This window comes from Urocitellus parryii, chromosome 14, assembly GCF_045843805.1.
Source record: "Urocitellus parryii isolate mUroPar1 chromosome 14, mUroPar1.hap1, whole genome shotgun sequence".
Classification (NCBI taxonomy): domain Eukaryota; kingdom Metazoa; phylum Chordata; class Mammalia; order Rodentia; family Sciuridae; genus Urocitellus; species Urocitellus parryii.
The window spans coordinates 10844868-10852015 of record NC_135544.1 but is presented as its reverse complement, the minus strand read 5'-3'; the positions used below and the strand labels follow the sequence as shown (position 1 = coordinate 10852015).

At 36.2% G+C, this 7148-nt stretch overlaps 1 pseudogene; it reads right to left on the bottom strand.

Moving 5' to 3' along the window:
- Positions 1-305: 305 nt before the first annotated feature.
- On the bottom strand, positions 306-4177 carry LOC144250135 (glutamate--cysteine ligase regulatory subunit pseudogene; annotated as a pseudogene).
- Positions 4178-7148: the final 2971 nt, after the last annotated feature.

Genomic DNA, 7148 nt, shown 5'->3' with positions numbered 1-7148 from the left:
TATTTACATGCAGTGCTGAGAATTGAACCCAGTGCCTCACACTTGCTAGGCAAGCATTCTACCACTGAGCCAGAACCCAGCCCTCTTTCTACTTTTTTTTTTTTAGATATTAAAAATTACTCAATTTATTTTCAAATCATACTCAATTTAAGTCCAAATAGTTCAAAATCAGTATACTGCCCCCAGATGCTCCAACTATTGAAACAACTCAATTTAAAAATATACAACTCACATTTTATTTTAGTTAAATTCATAATATAGGCAAAAGTAAAAATTATTGTAAATATTTAGCTAACAGTGCTTTATATCTTGCTTTTACAGTACACTACAACAGACACATAAAAAGAATTATCTAATTAAAACATTTTCCTAAGTATATCTCTAAAACCATAAAAATATTAATGTAAATCATGTTACATATATTTTAAAAATTAAACTGACATATCCCATCACCAAGTTTATGGGGAAAAGACAGGTACATGTGTTGGTACATTTGAAAGTTAATGATGAAAAAACAGGTTCAGAATCATAAGTTGATGTATTTGAGTATGCATACACAAAGAACACAAATGGTTTAAATTATTAAAACAGCTGCACATTTCTCAAAATGCACATTTGGCAGCAAGATGAATTGTTCGCCAATATACAATACATATATCAGGTGCTTACATCCCCAAAGATTGAAGATACTGGGTGGAAAATCTAGAAAGAAAAAAATGGGTCTTAGACCCATTATTACTGAAAATTGATACCCTTAGTTACTACTTATTAGTTCTGGTATAGAAAAGTTTGAATCATTCATGCAAAGTAGATAATAACTTTTTATTTTCCATTTTACACACAGGTGTCTAAGTCATTTTTGAGAACTGAAAAATTATTAGCTGTTATTTATGATTCAAGTTTTAGCACTGACCATCCGTAAATGAATACTCTATTAATGTACTAGCACAATGTGGTTTTCAGAATTTATACCACATAAACAGATTTTATAAGACACTTAGGTCCTTCTGGTGTTTATGATTTCTTGGATGGGAATTTAATGCAGTATCATGGAGCGAATTCCAAGTTACAGTACATTATGTTAATTCAAGGCTCCAGGGTATTTTGGAAATGTAATAACAAGCTACAGTTTCTTTTGTACTTACTGGGAAAAAAACATATAAACTCTTTCTACCTTGGGTCACACGATTCACATCTCCCCTGAAAAAATATCTGTTATGTACACTATTCCTAACTTAGCTTTCGGTTTTAAGCAGTTATTTGGTAGTATCACCACTTTTCATTTTATGGCTTTTAAAAGAGTAAGTCCTTGCTGGGCACAGTGGCATGTGTCTGTATTCTCAAGGATTTGGGAAGCTGAGGCAGGAGGATTTTAAGTTTGAGCCCAGCCTCATCAACTTATCGAGACCCTGTCTCAAAAAATAAAAAGGGGTGGGATATAGCTCAGGGTTTTTTTTTTTGTTGTTGTTTGTTTTAAGGTTATTCAGCAACAGAAATTCAGAGTACAGAGTGAAACAAAAAACTCATTAAAAAATTCTATACATGATCCCCTTCACAAAATGAATCTATAATCTTGCTTCTTGGGGCGTAGGGCAGAGATAAGAAAAAAGCTCCTGATGAAGCTTGGATATTATCAACAATGTTGTTCTTTTTTCCCTCCATTTTCAAAATAACCCTTTACACAATCCATTTTTATAAGTTATGGGTTTTAAAAAATGATAAATGTGTGATATTCAAGTTCCCCTTTAAAATACCTCAGCCAGCTTACTTCACAAATTTAAAATGACCACCTAAAGATTTACACTATACGAAAAATGTACATTTTCAAATTAAGAAGTTAACTATATACTAATAATATTATACAATTAATATAAAAGCTAAAAGTCTTTAAGAAATTCAAAGTCTAAACAAGTTTTAGCAGGTAAATCAGTTGATTTCATGTTATGATTCTAATGATTAATTTTTCTAACCAGAAAACCACAAAACCTTACTTAGGAAAAGATTCTATTGTTGAACATGGAACCATACTTCTTTTCCCTAAGTTAAGAAAATTTGAGATGTAGAAAATTTTAAAGAATTTTTCAAACTATTTGGTTTACTGATATAAGTATATGGAATTAAGGAGAGCTATAGTATATATCAAAGGTAACAGCTTATTTAATTTGTAATTTTTCTGATTCTTAAACTCATGAGGAATTACACTAAATTACCATATAATCTTGATTATACTGTTCTGCTTTAAATTAATTAAGACTAGGCTGGGAGAATGACTCAGTGGTAGATCATGTGCTCAGCTCAGGCCCTAAGGCCCTGGGTTCAATTCTCAACACCAAAATATCATAAAATAAAATAGTTAAGATCCACATCTCAAACCAAGCTGTTTGAACAGACAATATTGGCCCTGAATTAAAGAATTTTTAAAAAGCATTTTCTGGTTTTAGTCCCTCCTAGTCCATTACTAATGGGGAATACATATCATATATTTTATTCAACTGAATCTTAATCCTTAGCTCTGTGTACCCCTCCACTCTCCAGAGCCTGTAGGGCCCAGCATGTGGTAAGTGTAATACTTAATGAATATTCTTGAATGAAGAGCAATATACCAAGGATGGATTAAGAATTACAAAGAATCTGGAGATAGTGAATGCTTTTACAAAGCTCCCAAACAATATTTTCAAAAGTTTCTAGTTTCCTTTTCAGGTTTACTTTGGTTTGCCCTTTTAAATAATAGGAAGAGAAAATATGGCACAAGAATATACCGTTAAATCTCACAGCTAAACTACAACAAGAACACATAAAATTTTTTTAAAGTTTCCATTCATATACTGAAGAATGAATTTTATTTACACCACTGGTAAATCCCAACTGCTCCAATTAATCTGATATATAATTATTTTACTAATGACAGGAAAAAAATATCTTCCAGTATTTTCATTTTAACAATTATAATAAAACTGCTTAGTTATATTATAGAGTAATAGGCAATTAATGATTTTTGGGGGAAATAAAAAATATGTATATACATTACCCTGATGTCTAAGCCAAAATATACCTAACAACAAATTTTCTTGATTTTTATTACTCATAAAAATAAAGGAAAAATATATTGCAAGTATTTTCTTTCTAGACAATTTCAATTAGAAAATAATAGTTTAATGAAAACAATACAGTGGTTCATGTGACTGGACTGATGGAGGCAAGAGAAGTAATCAAAAGTTGATAGACAACATTCTGTCAAATACAGCTAAAGAATATGTGCCTAAATGACACTATTTATAGGCAACAGATTGATTTTTATATATCTCAATTTTATCTTATATTCAAGGAAAACACTGGTAAATAATGACCCTAAGTTGTAGTTAAGAACCCCTTCTTTTGGCTTGCAAAATATAGCCTTTGGACTTAATAATTCCTCTACTTTTCACAATGACTGAGTATCGCAGCAGCCACAGTGGTACCCACTCATGTGCTTGAATGTCAGGAATGCTTTCCTGAAGAGCTTCTTGGAAACTTGCTTCAGAGAGCAGTTCTTTTGGATCATTATGAGTCAATAACTGTATGTCAAACTGTTTAGCAAATGCAGTTAAATCAGGTGGCATCACGCAGCAAGAAGCAAGATTTACTTGGTTACTATTTGGTTTTACCTGTGCCCACTGATAGAGCTGCTCCAACTGTGTTTTATCTAGATCTGAGGTACCTATAGCAACAATCTTCTTGCTTTGAACTAAGTTTTCTAATTCCTCCCAATAAGGCTGTAAATGTTCCAAGGAAAGATTAACTCCATCTTCAATAGGAGGTGACGCAATGATCACAGAATCCAGTTGTGCAACTCCAAGGACTGAACAGGCCATGTCAATTGCATTCCTAGTTGATGATGAAGAATTTGATCCTACAATGAACAGTTTTGCAGAAACTTTCATTTCTTCTCTTTCATCAGGATTTATCTTTTCTACTGCATGAGATACAGTACACTCCAAGACATCTGGAAACTCCCTGACCAAATCTGGGCTGATTTGGGAACTCCACTCATTCAAGGTCTTTTGGATACAAGCTCCTCGCTGTGCGTAGAAGGACACTTCTTCCGCAGGCGGCCCCAGTTCAGCAGGTTCCCAGTCTGCAGGTGCAGGGTGCGGGCCCGCGCCAGGAGCGCCCCGGCCGCGGGGCTGTCGGTGCCCATGGAAGCGGCTTTGTTTTATTACAAATTTTAAAAATTAAAAACCATAGAAACTAAGTAGAATGGTGGCTAGTAGGGGCTGGGGGTTGAGAAAAGTGAAAGGATGTCAGTCAAAGGGTACAAATTTGCAGGCCTAAGATAAATAAGTTCTAGAAACCTAATTCCAAAATGATGACTACAGTTGATATTGTGTATGCCTGAAATTTGCTAACAGAGCTCTTGAGTATTGTCATCCCCTCCCCCCACAAAAGTTTACTATATGAAGTTGAACATGATACTTAGCTTGATTGTGGTAATTATTTCACTATATACATATATCAAAATATCACATTGTACATCTTGATTACATAACTTTTACCAATTATACCTCAACAAAGCTGAAAAACAAATTAACGAAAAAAATTTAAAGAAAAAATATCTGAAATCAACAAACATGATTTAGGCAGGTACTATGAGAGAGTTTGGTACTTGCTGAACATTCCTATCCAGCCTCATGTTGTAGGTAAAACTCTTGCATTGCATATGAGAAAACAGGCACAGAGAGATACCTGAAGTCAAGGCACAAATAAGGAAAGTAGTTTGGATTCCATCTAGGTCTTCTCATTGAACATAAAGGGAGCTTTTTACTATCTCTGGAGTAGTTAAAGTCTGATCACTAGACAGCTTCAATACCACCAGGAACTTGCTAGAATGAAAACTTGCACTGTTCCACCCACATTCAGAATAGGTCTCCATTTTAGTTTGTTGTCCCATGTGCCACCTGTCTCTAGAATCACCCTTATAGACCCATCCAGAAGTTTCTTAATCCTAGGTATCTCTCAATCCAATCAAGCTCACAATCTCTATTAACCTTTGCATCACTGTATTTGTGTTTTTCTTTTTCCATCCATCACACAATCATTGAATATATCTGATGGGGGATAACACCGTATTGAATACATTGACTACAAAGGCACAAGAGCTTCTATAACTCAGATGAAATGACAGTAATGCTAAAATGACACCCATCAGGAATGTGCTCATGAATACTCCCAAAGACTTTGCCTCAGTCCTTGATCCCTTGGGTGCCTGAAGCTAATGGTCTTCTAGGAATTCACTTCCTTTGTAACTCAATGTCTCAAGTGGTAATTTCCTTAGCTTTCTATCTCACTTTCACTCTGTCAAATAAGCCCTTCCCAATATTTCATCTGTATACATCTTACTTTCTCTTAATATATCTCTTCCTATAAATTATTTTCTCAGTTTGCCACTCCTTCTGATCTTTAATTTTTACATTTCTTTAATCATTCCTTATTTTAATGACATCTTCATCTTTCCCTCGAGTCTCAAAACCTTAGCCCTCTCAGCCCTCTGTCCTTTCTCCAAAGCCCCTGTATTTCATAAGAGGCTATGTCCTCAAACTCTTATCTTGGATCTTAAAATCTTATTTTCATTCCCATTGCCACCAGATTCATGAAAGCTATATTTCACTGTCCATTTGTCTGGTTGCTCATCTCCTATCTCAAGTGTCCATCCAAAAACAGGAGACAAAGATATCTTTATCAAAAGTACATTATTGGCTTACTTCAGAACTCATTTTGGCCACTCATCATCCACCAAATTCAGAATTGTCTTTTAGAAACATTCTCTACACATTATTCCAGATAATCGTTCCCAGGCATAATATCTGATCTCCATGCTGAATTTCAACCCAACAGAGAGCAGCGTTTTCCAAATGCAACTTTTTCTTGACTTCTGTCCATGTGTTTCTTCCTTCCAGTTCATTCTTTATCTCGTTACCAATCAACATCCTACAACTATTCTTTAAGGACTGTGCAAATAACACCTGCTCCATGATGCTTTTCCAGTTCCAGACAGGTGACATTGTTCCTTCACTGAATTTCTGCAGCACGTTGTTTGCTCCTTCCTGGCCCCTTGTCACTCTTATTTGCACTTGGATATTGGCATGGCTGGATTATCCCTCGCCTCAAGTGTTGAATGTCTTTATTGCCCTAACCAGTAACTTTCTCAGGAGAGAAACTCAATAAATATTGGTTGAATGTAATTGAAATTTGTTTTCCTTCTTCTGCTGATCCTTTATCTACCATTCTTGATCCCATTTTGATGTTAACATTTGATTCACAAATATCCTTCTTAGCTCCTATCCCAAAGATCCAGCATCTACGTCTTATTCAAATATATTTATTTATTTTTTGTATTTCATCCTGGCATGTTTTAAACTTAATTCTCAGGAGTCACAAGAAGTTTGCATACGGTTTGTAAATTAGTGCCGTGATTATTGTAGAATTAATCGGGGCGGATCTGGATGAAAACGTTTTTCCTGTGCTGTCTTTCCATTGTTGTCTGCTGGTCTCCCCGAGGTTCATTTCTGTGTCTGTTAATAGGAACTGCTTCCTCCCATCTCAGAGGCTTACAGGGCCCAATAAGACAATGAAATGGAAAGGTTTAGCAAAATAAGCCATGACAGAGTCTTCCTTAAAATTTTCTAGTTGAAAGGATCCCTTTTATTTCACAGGTGGAGAAACCAAGGCCCATCTCTGTGTGTCTGGCGGCTGAAGGCCACCAGCTTGAAGGAAGCGGAGGAAGCATGAGCATTGTTTCTTGACTCCCTGCCTAGTGTTCCTAAAAGCCAATGACACAGATCTCCTCCCAGTGACAGACTTGGTCCCATTCCTGGGGGGCCTATGAGGGAGTCAGTCTTGAGCAGGTGTGGAATTGTCCTCAGTTCCTCACCTCATTCAAAGGGCAGCCAGAATCGAGACCTCCTCCTGTTCCACAGGGAGCCTCCCCAGGCCTGGTGAGCAACTTTGGAGACATTCTGTCAGGCCCCTGGCAGCAGCAATGCGCTGGGTGATTTCTGCTGCAGCTGGGCTGACTCAGAGCTGACTCACTTGGCAACGTGGGTAGGAGAGGTGGATGCAAACTGCTAGAGTCTGACCTTTTAGACTTTGCCTCCCAAGTGTGTCTTGGAGTC